General features: G+C 33.1%; 1 long non-coding RNA gene across 1 annotated transcript; it reads left to right on the top strand.

The window, feature by feature from the left end:
* The first annotated feature begins 813 nt into the window (after positions 1–813).
* LOC145246093 (uncharacterized) lies at positions 814–14168 on the top strand. Its single transcript, XR_013863081.1, has 2 exons — positions 814–933; positions 12126–14168. It is a non-coding gene; the product is annotated as an uncharacterized LOC145246093 (long non-coding RNA).
* Positions 14169–20423: the final 6255 nt, after the last annotated feature.

Raw genomic sequence — 20423 nt, forward strand, 5'->3', positions numbered from 1 at the left:
TTTTTTGTTTTAACGAACGCTCCCCGCAACGCACTGCATTCACAGTTTCGCAATAGGGGCCTCGGCCTCACTTGTGCATGACTGCAAGACCGCCGAAAATTATTCCCAACTAGTATTCAGGTAAAAGGAAAAGCAGTTTCGCATAAATAATTTAAACCGTTCCAAAGTATTGAAAAAAAAATAAATAAATAAAATAAACAAATAACGTGTACGGAACTAAAGATGTTGTTATTGTCGCTTCTGGTTTTTCGGAGATGTTAAAAAAAAAAAAGTCACGTAATATTTTATTTACATGTAATGTTCTCAAACACCACTAAAGAAAAAAAGATCTAACAATCGTTCGTCGTTGCTCGTAAAGAGCGCACCAATTGATGACGTCACAAGATGATGTGTACGTTTGAAAAGCTCACATAAAAATCGTAGTCGTTCCTTGAAATCAAATGCTGAAGAAATTGTCTTTAATACAAGAATTGCAATTTCATTTACAATTAAATGAATAACAATTACATTTATTTATTTTTAAATAAATTGATTTAAAACCTATTAGTTTTCCATTAATTTTTGTTGATGATAAAAACACAAAAACTTTTTGGCTCAAAATTGATATCAAATTGAGAACGTCACATCCGGTCGCCCTTCCAAAAATCATCTATTAACATGTTTTGCATCTGTTGTTTGTTTGTTTTGATGTTTTAATTAAAACATTCCAATGAAAATAAAGCTAATGATAATATTCATGAAAAATATCAGATCTGATTAAAAATTGTTTATTAATTAGTTTCTTCATTTTATATATTTTTTTAAATTTTCTGCGAACTTGCTATTCCAATCGCCATTTTAAATGTTGACTTCTATTCGTCAACTTTTACTTTAGAAAGTCATTTCCTTATTTAAAGCAGATAACTCACTCGAAAGCAAATTGTCAAACAAAAAGTAAGTATTACCTGAATTTAGTTATTTTCTTTTTAGAGGTGGTGGTATATTTTACTCAGGCAACGCCCGAAACGTATCGAAAAATCCAATCGAGTACATTTCCGAAAAAAATTGCCTTAATAGGACAATATTGCAACTACAGCAAAATTCATTTTACCGAACACATTCAGACATTAAATAAACCTAACAAAATAACTAGAAATAATTTATTTTAATTAAATTATTTCAAAAGTTATTCTTTTTGCAGTAATTTTGTTAAACGGGCGAAAATATTCAAGTGTTTTTTTTTTTTTTTAAATAGTGTCAAAGTGCTTGCGTCGCATTCGTTGAGGAGTTACCTGTACGATTCTTAAAAATTATATATCAATATACTTTTGCGCTTGTGCATTTTAACATCCCAAATGATTTAATTTGAGAAGAATTCCCACTAGATAGCTCCCCATGTAAAGTATAACTTTAAAATTTCATTGCGAACTTTTAACTGCACAAGTGCTTATATTTTTGTCATATTTTTCTTTTAGAAACGCCTTTATTTTATTTATTTTGGCAACCGGCATTATCCATTTGTTGTCTGTTTTGCATTGATAACAATTAAGAGAAGATGGTGTTTTACATCTGTTTCTTTTTTATTTATTTTTTTTTTTTCTTAATTGCAATAAGTACAATATAGGTACGGGCAAAATGAATGCTGACGCTCAAAATGTATAAACTTAAAAAAATCACCAAAAATCAGGAAATTAACCAATTTTAATAAAATTTTCAGTATTTATAATATAATGATCGCGGAATATAATGAAAAAATATTTTTTTATTTAAATCTTAGTGGAAATGTATTATTTTGTTTAAACAAAAAATATCTTTACTAAAGTTATGGTTTTCAGTAGTAAATAAAAAACGCAAGAATTTATTTTTGCTTTTTTATATAAATAAAGCATCGTAATTTGTAACAATAAAAATAAAATAATTTTTACAGGAACATTACCAAAAAAAAAGCCCCGAAATCCGTATTAATGAATTCGGTATAACTCAAAGAAAAATGAATTTCTCGAACTACCGATATTACCATTGAATTAAGCATTGTTTATTTAATATTTTCACACAAAAAAATTATAATTGCAAAAAATATTTCTGTAATTTTTTTAAATTACAAGTTTCGCATAATTTTTATATGAAAGCTTTTAATAATTTCCTTGCTCACAAGAAGGTGAAACTTTCAGCATAACATATTTTTTATATAATATTGAACAATGATTAAAAAAAAAAATTTAAAAACAGGAACATACAAAAATAATTAAATTAAAAAAATGGAAAAATTTATACAAACGTTCCATGTCGATAACTACAGAGGCCTATTCTTGAAACGAAAAGGAAACCTGTCTGTTTTGCCCCCTCCACCTCTGCCTCCTACCTTTTCTCTCCAACTACCTGATGTCATTTTCAGATACCTTTCAAATTGTGTAAAGTCGACTTTAAATTTCACATAAACATTCCGATTAATTAAAACATAAGTTTGTATTTTTTTAAGTTTTAATCTTTTCAATAATTATAAATTGTTTCCTTTCCACTTTGAATTCTGTATAGATGTTAATAAATAATAATGTTAACTTTTTTTTCAATGAATAAATTGTCAGTATAATTAATGAATTTAATTAACATTTATGCTGCTTAAAGTTTATGAAAATTTAAATTCTATTAATAATTGTTTGAACTTTTATAATGAATAAATTGTTATTGTAACTTAGTGAATTAAATTCACGGAATTTAATTGAGTCAATTAAATTGACCTTCCAAATCTCGATAAGCCGGAACATTGTTATATAATAATGAAATTATGTCATTAATGTGCTTCCGTATTTCTTTGAATTTTCCACCATGACTTTTTTTTTTTTTTTTTTACACAAAACTAATTTTTTTGCTACCATGGCCATATTTTTGGATAATTATTACCCTTTTTAGCAAAAGTTAAGTACATTTATTGTATTAATTGATTATTTTAAGACTTTAACTTAATATTTCACTTGGAAATAATTCCAGAAAACTTATATTTCTCTTGCCAGGAAAATGTAAACGCGATTTTTGTCATAATGAATTTTTACGTGAAATATACGGTTTTTCAGATTTGAGATAAAATTATTACATGTATCTTTTTTATTTCACATGCTATTTTTTCTTTGAGAAATTAACTTTAAGCTGTAATCTTTTAAACATAATCAAAAAGTAACCAGAAAATAAAAAAAATATATTATGATTAACCAGCGTTCAAAACCAGGTCCCATACCGAAGCAGGCATTAGAATTGCCCGTACCTAGTATAATAATAATATTAATGAAAATCATCACCTCTAAGACCAATACAAGGAAGAATGTGTTTTAAATCTGTCCTAGCAAAGAATAGATGTAAGTTGTGTGGTTCAATCAGTAGAGGCTTCATGGAAGCAGAGACAAACCCTTTAAATTAGAATAAAAAGAAGCGCATATTCCACCAGTCGAGGGCCGCAAGCACCTCAGTGACAACTACTGACCATAGGTGCTCAATCTGTGCCCAATATTTTCAAGCCCATATTGGTTTGACAAGTCATCTTTGATCTACTAAACCCAATGTTCTACAAACTAGTGATGTTTGTGGTCTTCATCAACAATGATGGATGAATTTAAATATATATATAAATATATATATATATATATATATACATACATACATACACTAGCAGGCCACCTGGCATTGTCCAGTCGTAAAATACGCTTCAATATGATATTTTGATTTATGGAAATTTTGTATTTATTATTATATTATACTGGACCCAAAATATAGTAATGATTTAAAAAGTTTTAAAAAAAAATGACTTGTGTACCACCATCGAGAATCAAAATCAAAACGTTTAGCTTACAATTTACTTTTTCCTTTGACATTAATGCCTGATCCATGAAGATGTTTGCTACAAAGCTAAATATTGAAACATGAACCAATAGCTACTACATTACACATGCATATTCGTAATGCCACCGTTCAATCTTCATTAGCAAATTCCATTTTACACTTTTGCACCAATTTTCCCTAAATATAAGGTTTTGCATGGGTCTTGATACTTTATATATTAAGTTTCATGTCTGTAAATCAAAAACTAACTGAGGAGCTTGGTAGGCAAAATTTTTTAAACAAATATATATACATGCATAATATATATATATATATATATATATATATATATATATATAGAAAGAGGTTTGTGTTTATTATAACCTTTTTACAAAAATATTACGCAAGTATAAATCACGTAGAATATCTGCATGAATATAATTACACATAATAGTAAACTAAAGATGATCATCTCACAAGAAAACCAAAAACCTAATAGGGAATTATTAAAATGAATATCTTTTGCAAATGAATGCAATTCCATGAGCCATATATAACAAAATTGTATTTTCTTTTCAAATAAATAGAAAAAAGGGTTTTTAATATATGAATATCAATGCACAAAAAATTTATAGGGATATAGATTCCAGATTAAATATATCTAAAAATATAAAAAAAACAACATTGAATTTAAACAAGGTTCTTGATAGTGCTCAATTTTAACCAGCAAAATATTATTTTTATTCAATTTAGATAAACAAAGTTATTATAAGTAACTACAATAGATCTATTGTTTCAGTCTTGATTTGGTAGATCTCTACATTTTATTTATTTATCTATTTATTTTTATTAAATTTTCGCCCCAAACAAGGCACAGTGCCACTTTGAAGTAGGGAGCTATTATTGGGGACATAAGTTGCAGGGGTATTAAGAAGGGAGATAAGTAGCAAGATATCTATTCACATTACACTTAAACTTCTGCATGTCAGTACAGTTGGGAAAGCGGAATCCCGGAAGGAGTTGTAAAGTAGCAGTTAGGAGGAAGAAACTATTGGAGTAAAAGGCTAGGGATCTCTACTGTGAAGGGATGGGATTTAGCTGCTTGTTAGGTTTGTCGGGGGTATTCACGTTGGGGGTACAAGTGCTTGTAGTTCGTCAGAGGATTCACCATTAAAGTACTTGTAGGACAAGCAGAGGTATGCAACATTTCATCGATGAGACAGAGGCTGAAACCTAGATGGCAGTTTAGGACCTATCAGGTTGGTGACTCTTTTAAACCCTGTCCAGGAGTATGAGACAAATAGCAGATGCACCAGCCCAAATGTGACAATAGTACTCCATACATGGGCGAATTGTGGCCTTATAGAAGTACAGGATACTTTCAGGCATAAGAAGTTTTCTAGCATGGTAGAGAGAGCCCACCTTCTTTGCAGCTGCCTTGGCAATGCTCTCAATTTATCTATTACAGTTCATGTTCCCTGTAGATATTAGGCCGAGAAGTTTAAAGGAAGTACTTTCAGGTAATGTGTTCTTGGGCATTTGTATTGGTGGTAGAGAAGGGTTCTTGTAATTATTGAAGGAAACAAGCTGTTTCTTGGCAGCATTGAATGTGACCATCCATTTTCATCCCATTCCACTACAGATTGGAGGTCATTCTCTAGTATTTCTGCCATTTCCTTAGATATGTGTTCATTTGTTTTCCACTCATGCCTGTTATAGAGAGTGGTGTCATCAGCAAATATATCCAGCTCAGAAACAATTTTATCAGAAAGGTACTTTATGAATATCAGGAATAATAAATTTCCAAGGATAGACCCCTGAGGTACTCCTGAATGTATGACATATTGTTTACATGTACGACTGTCGAGGACAACCTGGAATTTTAGAGACCATGAACTTATGCTTGTAAAAGAGTCCAACAGCTTAAAATTAAACTTTTATAAAAAGACATTCATGTCTTGACAATTTTTTCTCTTCTCCCTTATCTTTTATCTGTTCTTTCTATTTTATATTTGGTTTTCATTTTAATTAAAAGAACTGGCCTCAAATAAGAACAGAGGTATATTGTCGCCTGATGATGTATTTTAAGACTGAAGCAATATGTTAATTATATCGACTTATGATAACTTTGTTCACCTAAATTGAATAAAATAATATATGGAACTCACTCAAAACAAGGCATGAAGCAGCTAATTCTAAGGAGCTAACAAGAACAAAAGCTAATGATTGTAAAGACTGGAAATTCCTATCGACCTCTTGTAGGTAGAAGGAAACACCAAGCAGGAATAGAGGTTTACAACAATGCAGTCTTTGGAAAGAAGCTACTGAAATAGGAAACTGTATTACAGTGAGGTACTTAAACAAGGCATTGATGGAGACTGCAAGACCAAGGAGTCCAACAAGCTGGAACAAAGTGAGCAGGGAATATATCAGACAATTCTATTCATGTTAGTATTTGTAGAAAAGACAGACTAAGCAACATCATCAGATCAAGGGTCATACTTTCCAGAAATAGAACAAGTCTGTTGTAACCCATCTTACAAAAACTTTTCTAATAACAAAGAGAAGACTAACAGTGCGATATTGAGTTGGATAAGATCACTCACCAATATAAGGACAACAGAGGACCGATTCCAATAATAAGGAAATAAGAACTGACACAAACATTGAATGAAATGGATTTTAATAGGATAGAAGAAATTTCAGGTGCACAACGTTTGAGAACAACAGAAACCAAATAAGAACTGGAGGTTTTAGATTAGTCAAGACTAGCAAGATTTCTAGCAACCATATTTTGAGTGGTAACTATTGAATCAAGAGTCTGATCAGTTTTCAAAGTAAGATCCAGAAGAACAGCATTAGAATCATTGATAGAAGAATTGTCAGCAAAAAGACGAGCAAAGAGATCAGCCTTATATTTAGAATATGAAATGGCCAAAAAGCAAAGAAAAGCAGATTTCTTCATGGAGTCTGTGTTTAGGTTTAGGTATGGATAAAGAGTGGGGGAAATTATTGGTCAAAGCAGGGTAGAAAGGGAAAGTAAGGGAGAAAAAGAATTGAAGAAATATTTTTTTGTAGACCATAATAACCTGTAACAATCATCCACTAATATGACATCAAGAAGCCCACACCAAAAGTTACTGCATGGTCCAGAATCCATTCACCAAATGGCAATACAGCAGCCCCAATACTTTGCAGCTGCTGATAGAATGGCCTCCTTAGTGGTTAGTCAAATGTTTGGGTCCCTGATTATCAGGTAGATAACGTCAGCCTAGTAAATGTTTATCTCCAGCACCCTTATTAGTGATATGGTTACAAGGATAGAAATAGAAACAGAAAATTTCAGATATCTCAGGCAACTGCTTGCACAAAATACTGCTGACCTAGAATATAGCTTCTCCTTTTGTTAGAAATTCACTCATTCTAAGCAATGACTGAGACAAATTAGGAGAAGCAAGAGTTACAGGAGCTGTAATTCCTGCTTCCAGCTTTGACCTTTGATTAAGAGTCTTTGCTGCACTTTCTCCAGTGTGCATAAAGTGTCTTTTTTTACTTTGGCCTAGGGTCGTAGGGGTGTTATGTTCCTATTCTAAATTCAGTATAAATCCACAATGGATTGTCTACTCTACATTAGTATTTTTTTTTAAATGATAATAAGTATTCTACATAATATAAGTTCAATTGACCTGCTTATGGAAAGTATAGCGATAGGTTCCCCTCTCACTAGCTGAAATAAAAAAAAGAATTCAATTGACAAAGATAATGTATGCGATTCTTGAGTAACTCAGCTAATTTCCTTGAGTCATTCCCGACATGATTTTAATGGAAATTGTCTACCCCTTTTGCTAACATTCGATGTTAGTTATTGCATTTATTAGTATGAATCATCAATGGAATACACATAGATAAGATTGAGCTTTAATTAAAATTAGTAAATCTAAATTTTAGGTTTTCTTTTATTTTTTTAACCTATGATATTTTTTGAAACCCTTTATAAAGGGTTTCAAAAAATATCATAGGTTTTGATCGACTTAGTTTTAATTTAAACCTAAATATGAAATTTAGAAACAGAATTCTTCAATAATAAAATATCTTATTTTTGGATGAGGAATAATTTGGTTGTGTATACAGATTTTTTAAGAAGCTGGCATTTGAAGTTTGGTTGTCCTTTTGTGGCACAGTAATCATGGGCCCCTATATCTTTGTTGCAGTCATTGGTTTATGTTAGTACGATGTGAAAGACTTAAGGTGTGGTCGCTTTTTACTTTGTATCACTCACACTGAGACTATTGGTGTTCACATGTGCTTTTTATTCCAACCATAGCCCTTGAGCCCCTACAACTTTTTGTAGATGTTTTTGTAGCGAGGAGTTATTTTTACAGGGTGACGGTGCTGGCCCCACGCCCAGCCTTCCCAGAAGGTACATACAGTGCCCAACCTTCCCAAATTATAACCCATCTGGTACTGGCCAGGCTCAACATTACTTAACTTCGGTGATCTGGCGAGAACCGGTGCGTCAACGTGATTGTGCCGTACATGCTTTTTATTGCTTTATTTTATGGGGGGGGGGGGGCTTAGATGACACGTTTCCTTATGCTATGGTTCTCCAGCTATATGTGTGACAGATAACTTTTATGGTCCAAACAAATAGGATTGCTACTGGGGATATGCAGGTGATACAATATAGTATTGTTTGGTAGTTTGAATAATTCCTGCTTCCAGCTTTGACCTTTGATTAAAAGTCTTTGCTGCACTTTTTCCAGTGTGCATAAAGTGTCTTTTTTTTACTTTGGCCTAGGGTAATAGGGGTGTTATGTTCCTGTTCTAAATTCAGTGATGGAATTGTAGGCTTTGAAATTGCAGCTATTGAATGGTGGTCATTGTCTTTTTAAAAAGATACTGGTACCCAAAATTCAGCGAATATCTTATCAAGAAAGGGTATGACTGATGTTTTTAAGATGGAATCTACTGTTACATAGTGTTCTTCATCGAGTTCTCACTAGGGTTATCATCGAGGGGCACCATTTAAATCATTGAGGGGCACTTTTTACGTTTGTGTGTATACACTGTATAACATCAAAAAAAAGGATTCCGTGTGCGTATGATTGTCTCTAATATAAATGGTTGTGTGTTTGATTATCATAAAGGGAATCGTGTGTGTGACATGTAATTTCGGAACCTACCTCTGCTTCTTTGATGTTGGACCATCTGGGAATTTCTCATCCTGGAGGGAGACTTGATACCTGTTTGACGAAGGTTTATCACTCCAAGACGATGAATGGGTTTTATAGTTTTTATTTCACTTTCCCCAGAGGTCCTGCAGCAGGTGGAAGTGAAATCAGCTTGTGTGGGTTCTTCTTCACACACGTCAGCGTTCGTCTCCCCCCCTCCCCAGTTAAGAGGGGGAGACAACGGAAAAACGTCCGTCTTCTTCAAAGTCCAAATCAAATCTCACAGATCTAGCGAACCTGACCACGTCACATATACGTAATCTGGTCAGCTGACCTTCGGTTCTGGTAAACGTGTCTACCTCCACGTTTACTCACCTCTCTCTCTCTCTCTCTTTCTCTCTCTCTCTCTCTCTCTCTCTCTCTCTCTCTCTGTAACACTACAATGCCAACAAAAAAGCAGTGTGGTTATTTATGTGTGACAGCAAGACGGTACTTTCCATTCTGGAAGTGTCCGAATTCAGCAGTAACTATTGTCCTTGGAACTCTTGGTAGTGTAGACATTTGTAATAGCTCTCTTTCCCGTTGGTGAGTGCTGATATTGCAGGTAGTTTTTGATGATTTTTCTACTAAGGGCTGCATGTTTTTGAACCAAATTTTTTCACAGATGAGAGCCATGGATTTCACGATGCCTTCATGCCTTGCATTGACTACATTGGCAGTTGTGTTGTGTAGAGTATAAGGCAGTAATATCTATCACTTTTTGAGGATGTGCTACTGATTGTTTGCCACGGTCAACATACAGGGTGTGAAATGGTGCTATGTTTACGCTGTTATAAATGCCATGCTGGTCACATTGACACACTGGTTCCCACTGGATCACCGAAGTAAAGCAGCGTTGAGCCTGGTCAGTACTAAATGGGTGACCATTTGTGACTTCAAGGTGCTGTATGTGCTCTCTGCTTATCTCGGCATTGTTTCCAGTCGTCCTGGTCTTCTCCTTGTCACTGGACTCAAACAGTGTCGATTCAGGAGAGGTATGGTTGGGATTGCGCAACCCTTGCCTCACAATTATATGCGCAACTGCCCCTGTTTTCTCCTGGTGTTGTATGTTTGGGTAAAAGTTCATCACTTCACCCAAAAATGTTAGTAAAATTTCTTTCTGTCTTTTGTCATCATGTGTGCTGATATAAATCCTTACTGTGTTGTCCATCATGCTTCTCTGGATTTCGACTCAGTCAAATTCTGGGTAATATGATAAAGCGCCTATATTTGTTTTGGGCTTTGATTTAATCATGTAATCTTTCTGGAGATTGTTCATGATGGATTTTAGGATTTGCTGATTTATAAACTGTCTCATTCTGATTATATTACAGAGAACTCTGGAATGTATTTCTACAAATTTTTATATTCTCTTATTTTTACTCTGTCCCCATTGCAAATGTTACATATCGGTTACTACAATGGCAGGATAGCAGGATTGATCTTTATTAAGGAAAGAGAGGAAATGGACATATTACCATGTAAATTTTTTTAGATAAAAGCCCAGGCCTCAGTAATGATTTTAAAGCAGGTTCTGCCACACAGAAGTAGAGTGTGAACCACCTCACATTCACTGGATTTATAATCAGCAGCATCTATGGTTTACTCTCATCTGATAAAATACCTGAAGCAGTAGCAGATTGAATGCAGAAGATGTTTCAGTATTGAGAACCACGCGTTTAACAAAAGCCATTGAGAAGATTGCAGAACATAGCACAGAATATTGAGCATAAATATAAAAAAAGACTTATAAAACCGTTTCTTAGGCTTTTCATCACAAAACTTGCCAAGAATTTCAGACAGAACCGTCTCACAGATTAGAGAAAAACAAAGATAGCATGAAAGAAATAGACTTTAAAAAATATCCGCCCTAAAGTAAAAAAAGGATTTGTTGATTTATAAACTGTCTCATTCTGATTATATTACAGAGAACTCTGAAATGTATTTCTACATATTTTACGTTCTCTTATTTCTTTATTAAAAAAAAACGACTTGGTCCCCATTGCACATGTGATATGTGGTATACCTGTTACATATCAGTTCTACCATGATAAAAGCCCTGATATGCCCAGGGGTCATATATCGACACTAGAGGTTATCTTCCTTTTCTATTGCTGAGAATATTACAAATATAAATTAGTTTATTTTGCTGTTGCAATCATCATTAACTTGGAGATGATCGATAAACATAACTTTAAATTAAAATATAACTTTAAATTAAAATATAACTTTAAATTAAAAATAGTTTTGAAATGCACCGTTTCATTCTGATGATATTATAGTCATCAACTCCGCGATGACCTACAAGGATAACTTCATTTAAAATATGTTTGAAAATAAACTGTCTCATTCTGATTATATTATAGAGAACTCCAGAATGACCTACAATATTTCTGCATTTAAAACGACTCTGTCCTCGTCACCATTGTAATATTTGGTATACCTATTAAATATTGCTTAGTACTGTGGTGGAATAGTAAGATTCATCTTGATTAAAGAGATAGAGAAAATGATTGCGCCATCATCTTGAGTAAATTTACTGAGATAAAAACCCTGATGTCTTCAAGGGCCATATCTCTTTTGAGACTAGAGATTATCTCTCATTTCTGTTGCTTAGTAAATTACAAATATAAATCACAAGTTGAATATTGGTAGACGCAATATAAAACTTGGCTTACTTTGACTATATTGTAGCCATCAACTCCGAGCATAAATAATAATTTAATTTAAATTACATTTGAAAATTAATTGCCTCTTTCTGATTATATTGCAGAAAATAGTGACATCTGATAGATTATATTATAATCATCATCAACTCCAAGATGATCTACAACAAAAAGAAGTTAATGTTAGTTTGAATTTAATAAAAATGAGACATTTACAAAAGTCTACAAGAATTATTGTGACTCAAAATTTTCAAAAACTTTAAATATAAAAATACATATGATAAAACATACTATAATTGATCAAATTAAATATACACAGAATCTCTTATTGTCTGACATTTGGCAGAATTCCCTATTTCTATGTTAATTATTTTTCACGTACTTAGCTGCTATAAAATTGTTTCTTTTATAAATTGTTCTGATTAAGCAATATAATTAATACATGATTTTTATTTTTCAGATTTCAACTGAGGCCGAGGATGTATTGACAATTGCTTTATAAATTTAACATTCCTGGGTTGTTTTCAGATATCAATTTTTTGGATTATTTATTTTCAGGAAAAACACTTCAAGGGTATACTCATCACAAAAGAGACTGTTGACTATTTTTCATATGCTGAGATGTTGAATAGGTAAATTAGAAAAATGGCGATAATGTTAGTTTGAATTTAATATAAGAATACATTTACAAAAGTTTACAAAAATTGTTGTAGTTTAAAATTTTCAAAGAATTCAAATTAAAAAATAAATATAGTGAAACACTACAATTGATCAAATTAATATCACTTAAGTGTAAGGACAAAAACTTTATTATCTGCCATTTGGAAGATTTCCCTATTACTATGTAAAGTAGAGAAGACAGTAAAGAAATGAGTGAAACTTACAAATCTGAAGTGTGTGATTCTGTCTCTCCATATTTAAACAGACACATGAGCAGCCAGTTAAATCCAAAAACATATACATGTGAAGTATGTGATTCAGTATTTTCACGCAATTATAATTTAAAAGTTCATATGTTTATACACACTGGTGAAAAACCTTATTCATGTCAAGTTTGTGGTTCATCATTTTCACAAAAAACGAACTTAAAAACTCATATATTAAAACACACTGGGGAAAAGCCCTTTTCATGTAAAGTGTGTGGTTCAGGATTTTCTACAAAATCAAATTTAAAAATACACATCTCCAAACACAGTAATGAGAAACCTTATTTATGTGAAATGTGCGGTTTGGAATTTTCCAAAAAAGCTCATTTGGAAAAACATATGTTAACCCACACAGATAAAAAGCCATTTTCATGTAAAGTTTGTAGTTCATCTTTTTCCCAAATATCAGAGTTAAAAATACACATGTCGAAACACACTGGTTCAAAGACACACAAACCTCATTCATGTGAAGTGTGTCACTCGGCATTTGCTCGAAAATCACATTTAAAAACTCATATGTTAACCCACACCGGAGAAAAGCCTTATTCGTGTGAGGTTTGCAGTTCATCCTTTTCACAAAAAGCACTTTTAAAAAGGCATATGTTCAAACACACTGGTGAAAAACCGTATTCATGTGGAGTGTGTTGTTCAACATTTTCACAAGAAATTTCTTTAAAAAGACATATGCTTGCACACAATGGTGTAAAACCTTATCCCTGCAAAGTGTGTGGCTCAGCATTTTCCCAGAAAATGTATTTAAAAGAACATATGTTCACACACGGTGGTGAAAAACCTTATTCCTGCAAAATATGTGGGTCTGCATTTTCTCGGAAATCGAATTTTCAAAACCATCTGTTAACACACACTGGTAAAAAGCCGTTTTCATGTGACACCTGTGGATCATCATTTTCTAGAAAATCAGATTTAAAATGTCATATGTCCAAACACACTGATGAAAAACATTATCCTTGTGAATTTTGTCAGTTAGCATTTTACAAAAAATCACTTTTAAAAAAACATGTATTAACACATACTGGTTAACTCTACTTCTGTGTGGCAGAACCTGTGTTTAAAATCATTACTGAGGCCACTTAACCTTTTTTTTTAATAAATAAAAAAGGTTAAGTAGCCTCAGTAATGATTTTAAGAGCAGGTTCTGCCAAACAGAAGTAGAGTGTGAACCACCTCACATTCACTGGATTTATAATCAGCAACATCTATGGTTTACTCCCATCTGAAAATATACCTGAAACAGTAGCAGATTGAATGCAGATGTTTCAATATTGAGAACCACACGTTTAACAAAAGCCATTGAGAAGATTGCAGAACACAGCACAGAATATTGAGCATAAATATAAAAAAGACTTATAAAGGCGTTTTTTAGGCTTTCCATACGAAACTTGCCAAGAATTTCAGACAGAACCGTCGCACAGATTAGAGAAAAGCAAACAAATCTGTAAGAAAGATGGCGTGAAAGAAATAGACTTTAAAAAATATCTGCCTTAAAGTAAAAAGAAGTCATGCTCAATTTCTTGATAGATATTAAAAGATTCTTTTGACTTGTTCAGTGAAAGAACCCTTCATGTTCTTGTTCATTTTATTACAATGTAACATTTTTTATTGATTATTATAGATTCGTTTGTCCATTTTAATCTATAGGTATCCCTTGTACACTTTTGTTTTAATCCCTGAGCATGATCCTAACGTTACATAACATTCTTGACGTTTTACTACAGTAAAATGAGAGTTATGCAATGATCTTGCAGATATCAGTTTTAGGATTTCATTAAGTTCATGAGGAACACATTCTATCAATTATTTTCCTTTTTAGACTATAAAATATAGAAAGACTGACATTTTAAAAAGGTTTTTGTAAATTGCTGTTTATGCAATGACTATATTTTTTACTTAATTGCTATTTGTCTTATTTTAACTATTGTAAACATAAAGCCATTTTTTAGTTTAAATATTAATAAACTACATTGAATTTCTCAATAATTTATTTGCATTCCTCGGACAACTATAATAATCTTGAGATTGATTTAAACAATGTTTCGATCGATGTAACCTCTGCCCTTCAAGTGTATCCTGTCGAACTTGGGAATATGTACTGAATTTCGAATGGAACACTTTATTCACAGAGGTTGCATTCTTTTGTTCCTCTATCCGTGACTGAATAGATTCATTTGAAATCGTACTTTCCATCGCCTATTCTGAGGACTGAACCTTCAACCTTCAGGGTGCCACTGCAGGCAATTCTACTACAAATTTTAGGAGCCTTAAACTTATTTTATTTTTAGATGTAAATATCACTATTGATTACTGCATATATATATATATATATATATATATATATATATATATATGATTTTCAGAATGTGAGAGATTGTATATAATAAATTCCACAGCCAAACAACGTTGCAGCTCACAAGAGCCATGACAGTCAACGAACTGGAAGTCCAAGACTATATATATATAGTAAGTTATAAACTATATATGGCGTCCAAGACTATATATATATATATATATATATATATATATATATTAGTAAATTATAAAATATATATGGCGATTAAGCTACACAGAATATTCCGCATTTCATCCACGCAAGGATTCATCAGGCTTATGAATCCTAGCATGGAGGAAACACGGGATATTCTGTTTAGCTTAATTGCCATGTATATTTTATAATTTACTACCTAGCTCTACCTCTGTATTGAGCACTGTTGAAGTAAATACTTAAAGTTTACGCATAAATTTATACTTCCGTATATTATGTGATTAAATAAAGTAGTTATATATATATATATATATATATATATATATATTATTACAACCTACATATTACTATATATCTTATTTATTAGTTATAATTAACGGTTATCATATCATGTTAAATTCTACTTAGTAATTGATCGTCATCCAACGTATGTGCTGATGACATGCTTTGTAATTGAAATATTTTATGATTTTGTTTTAAATGCTTTTTTTTCACAACAAAATGGATGATATTTTGAACGGTTTTACACCTTCAATATAGAATCGTTTATAAGATCTGCATCAACAGTAGGTATCTTCAGTCAAGTGAGAAGAATTTTACGTCATTGGTTTGTTATGTGGACAAAAATTTTACTTTCAAAAGGGAATGACGATTCACTGAAGTAAAATGGGATGTGCCACTCATTTAGGGATTTATATGCAGCATATTGATATCTCAGATAAGTCGTCAAAAAAAAAAGGCAAGGACACAGCCTACAGTGCCAAAGATATCCAAACAATTAAGCCAGTGTGTGAGTTGCAGCTTCCAAGAATAAAATTCCTACGGGCAAGCTGTTCAGAAGAATGCTTAATGCTTGAATGAGCAATATACTTTATAAAGAATAGAAAAAAATATGATCAATTGTTAGAAAAATGCAGTTATATTATATACTGAATTTGCATTGCATTATATGTTGAAGTAAGTAAACTAAGCCCCTAGTCAAGAAAAACAGACTACAGTGGGAGATGGCAGATCTAATAAGAAAGAAAAGACATTTGAAAGCTCTGCATTTCAAATCCTAATGAGAAAGAGGGTTTATTAAAGTTTAGAAAGTCCTTAAAGATAAACATAGTTCTCTTACCAAGGCTACAAGCGTCAGAGAAAAATGACTGAGACAGAAGAATGGTGATGGTTCATTCAAGGACCACATATATATCCTAGAAATCGTTTTAACCAATCAAAATCAACAGTACTATAAACAGAACAACACCTTTGAAACTCACTTAAGACACTCCGATCTGAACTGGGACATCTCACTGGAATTAAATAGATTGATATGACCAAAAATTTCTCCAGAAGTTCCACGTGAACATAACGCACAGAGGTCAAACGTGTCGACAAAGCTAGAAATAAATCTGCACCAGGCCAGAATTTTACAGAAGATGCCCTAAAGTCATGAATTACTATGTATAATCGTGAGGTTGGCATAGAAAAACAGCCATGTCAGTAACCAGTGGATGAAAACAGACGGTTTAGACATACTCAAAAAACAGTACCAAGAAGCTATAAATAAATTTTGGCCAATCTCGCTTCTTACTGTAGAAGGAAAAATACTTTTTGCATTAATGACTTCAAGAATAATAAAATACCTATCAAATAAATATATCGATATTTCCATGTAAAAGTGGTGTCTATAGAATAACAGGTTATCTGGTGCAGGAGAGTATGATATCGGAGGCTATCCAAAGAAATGAAATCTAACAACACTGAATTAGATCTCATATAGGTCGATTTGGTTAATGCATATAGATCTGTGCCTCATCAAATGATTAAATAATCTCTTCCGGTGCACCACATTCCACAGGAAATATACAAGATGCTTGCAGGATATTTTGATGAGTTTCATATGCACTTTACCACAAATGATTATATGATAAACTGGCTGAGACTTGAGGTGGGAATTGCAATGGGATGTACATTATCACCTATACCTTTCGTTTTAGCGATACAACTATTTCTCAAAGCAGCAGGAAACAATGGTACCCTACTATATTAGGTAAGGAATGGGAAATGCTGTCATCGAAGGCTTCCATGGACGATACCACAATCGTCGCATAAAAAGATCCAAAATTACTCAGTATAATGGATGAATGAGCCTAAGAAGTCAAGAAACCTCACGTTCAGGAAAAGGGAAAGATATTTGTTTTGCAGTGGGTGGTCAGAAAATTCCTACTGTTAAAGAAAATCCGATAAACAGCTTGAAAGGATGATACAATAACACTTTGAAAGATTCCAAACAGGTTAAAGTGACAAAAGAGTTTAATAGAGATCAGGCACTGCCCACTACAAGATATGATGTCTTCAATACATGTTCATCCCAATTCTGTTATAACCACTTTTCATATAAAATGTAACTATGAGCACAGTTGTGGCAATAGAAGAAAAATCAATAGATATACAAGGCAATAGCTGGGTTTGCCTCCGGGATTATAAAACGTAGCAAACAAGTTAACGTAAAATTACTGCTTAAGTCAATTACAGAGAAGTTCAAAGCTGGAAAAGTCAGGTTTCAGATGATGCTGGACAATTCCAATGACACAGTGATAAAGATACTACAATTCTCTTAAAACAGAGAGGAAGTGAAAAATTGGGGATGCTATAAATAAGGGGAAAGAAAACCTAACTCTCAAAGAAGTCATCGGGGCTCACTCAGACAGAGAGATGTGAACTGTGAATGACCAGCATTCAAAGATGGTCTACAGCTCCAGTCAGAGATCGCTGAGATCTGGTCATTCAGGAAATAAGGAGGATCGAAAAACTGAAATGAACCTATTCAAAGATCCATTACCTGGAATGACATTTGACATATAACGCTGCTTGGGTTGTAACTTCATAATACGCTCAATTTATGACATGCTTGCATTAATTAGTAACCTCACCAAATCGAAGGAAAGGAACGATTCAACCTGTCCTTTATGAACAGAAAAATCACAAACTATGGAACATATTCTTAGTTCTAGCAGAGTGGCCATGGCTAGTGCCTGATATAGGTTACGGCACAACAGCATACTGGAGAAACTGAATACAACAATAAGTAATCACATGAAACCCGAAGCAGCAAAAATAAGCCACAATTTTTTTGCTGAGGAAGGAAAAATGTAGATTGGATTAAAGCATATAACTGACCCATTACTAGTACCTGGCCAAAATATACTTGGAATCGCTGACGATGTGATAGGCGCCCCATATCTCCTTTACTGCCAAGTAATTACTCAAAAATCATAAAAGTTAACAACCAACCATTGTTCTGTCGTCAAGAACAAGAAAAATACTCATCTTGATTAAATTGACAGTACCTTATGAGAGCCGGGTAGAAAAATATCAATACCAGATAAAGAAATATGAAGATCTAAAAAGAGAACTGATCTCTGAAGGGTATGTTGTAATCCTTCCAGCTATTGAGATTTGAGCAAAGGGTTTTCTTACAGGCTCTCTATATCAACTTTCACGCCAGCTTGGAATTGAAGGCCGAAAAAGAATCGCCACATGTAAAACTGCTCATATAAATAACAGATTAATGCGCAATGTGACTAAGCAAAAAGGAATACAGTATGATACAGTAGCAAGTGTCCACAGTATAGTTATCTTTGTGAGGAGATTTATTCATTTAGTTTTTAATTATTTATTAATTTATGTTTCTACTCATTGTATTTTATATTTATTTTCATTTTATTTATTTAATTTATCTAACTAGTTACATTTTCTTTCTTTTCGATATGAGCACGTTTTAACTTAATAAATATATTAGATGTAGTGTATATAGTGCACTATATATACTAGATATGTGCTCATTAGTTTTATCCATGTGCCTGCTATAGAGTGTGGTGTTGTCGGCAAACGACATGCGCAAATGCGTTGTTTTTAACAGGGAATGCTGAATTATTAAACGTCATTTTTTTTAATTATTTTTATTACATTTTCACTCCAAACAAGGCACATTGCCACTTTGATGTAGGGAGCTGCTATCAGGGAGCAAGTTGCAGGGGTACTATGTAGGGAGTTTAGCAGCAAGATGTCTGTTCATATTACACTTGAACTTCTGCATGTCAGTACAGTTGCGGAAGCAGGAAACTGGAAGAGAATTCCAAAGTCTAGCAGTTCTGGGGAATAAGCTATTAGAGTAGAAGGCCTTCCTACATCTAGGAATCTCTACTATGTAGGGGTGGGATTTTGTTGCTTGCCGGATTAGTCGGGTGTATTTTCATCGAGGGGGCACAAGGGTTTGTAGTTCGGCAGAGCATCCACCATTAAAATGCTTGTAAAACAGGCAGAGGGATACAACATTTCGTCGATGGGACAGAGTCTGAAGCTTATACGACAGTTTGGGACCTATTAAGTTGGCGATTCTCTTTTGGACCCTGCCCAGGAGCGAGAGACTAGTAGCAGATGCACCAGCTCAAATATGACAGCAGTATTCCACCTTCTTTGCAGCAGCCTTGGCAATGATCTCGATGTATTTATTCCAACTCATGTTTCCTGTGAACGTTAAGCCAAGGAGCTTGAAGTACTTTCAAGTAATGTATCTTTAGCTATTCGTGGTTGGTAAGGTTTCATGTAATTATTAAAGGAAACGAGCTTTGTCTTGGCAGCGTTGAACGTAACCATCCATTTTTTTACCCCATTCCACTACAGACTGCATGTTTTCCTTTAAATATGGGTTTACATAACTCTCTGAACCATCACATGACAAATATTGGGATAATTAAAATCATTTTTTTGTGTGTTGGATATTTTTTAAATTTAGATATCAATGGAATATATGATTTTTGATACAAGATTTGTATTTTTCATACAAAAATACATTAGAATAGCACTTCATTATTGTTTTTGTTTCAGGTAAAAAAATAAATCAACTTTTTGCTTTGTATCAGATCGCCGGGCAAAGCGACGAACAGCTCCTTAAAAATAATTTTTCATAAACATTAATAAAAAACAAATATTCAGAAAAATTAATGAAAATAAATAGTCAGACTTGGCTTATTAAAAGAAGTGTACTTTTATTTACCCTTTTGTGTATCACACTCATGTGGTTTCTTTTGTGTCCGTAGAAAAGAAAGAAATATTGACTGACTGGGTAAATGTTCTCTTTTTTGGCGTAAAGTCGAAAAGAAAAGATAAATTAAATATTTTTCTTTGGGATAGCCATTCGAGTGAAAAGTGGCGTGGAAAGGTAAGAAGAATGTTTTTTTGGTTTCACTATGAGAACTGGCATAGCGCGTGTCGCGCACATGTGACAGACACAGCAGTAGCGCGTTAACTCCTCAACGGTCAGCGAGCGAAAGAGAAAGAGAGG

This window comes from Euprymna scolopes, chromosome 23, assembly GCF_053919585.1.
Source record: "Euprymna scolopes isolate OS-2025 chromosome 23, ASM5391958v1, whole genome shotgun sequence".
NCBI lineage: Eukaryota > Metazoa > Mollusca > Cephalopoda > Sepiida > Sepiolidae > Euprymna > Euprymna scolopes.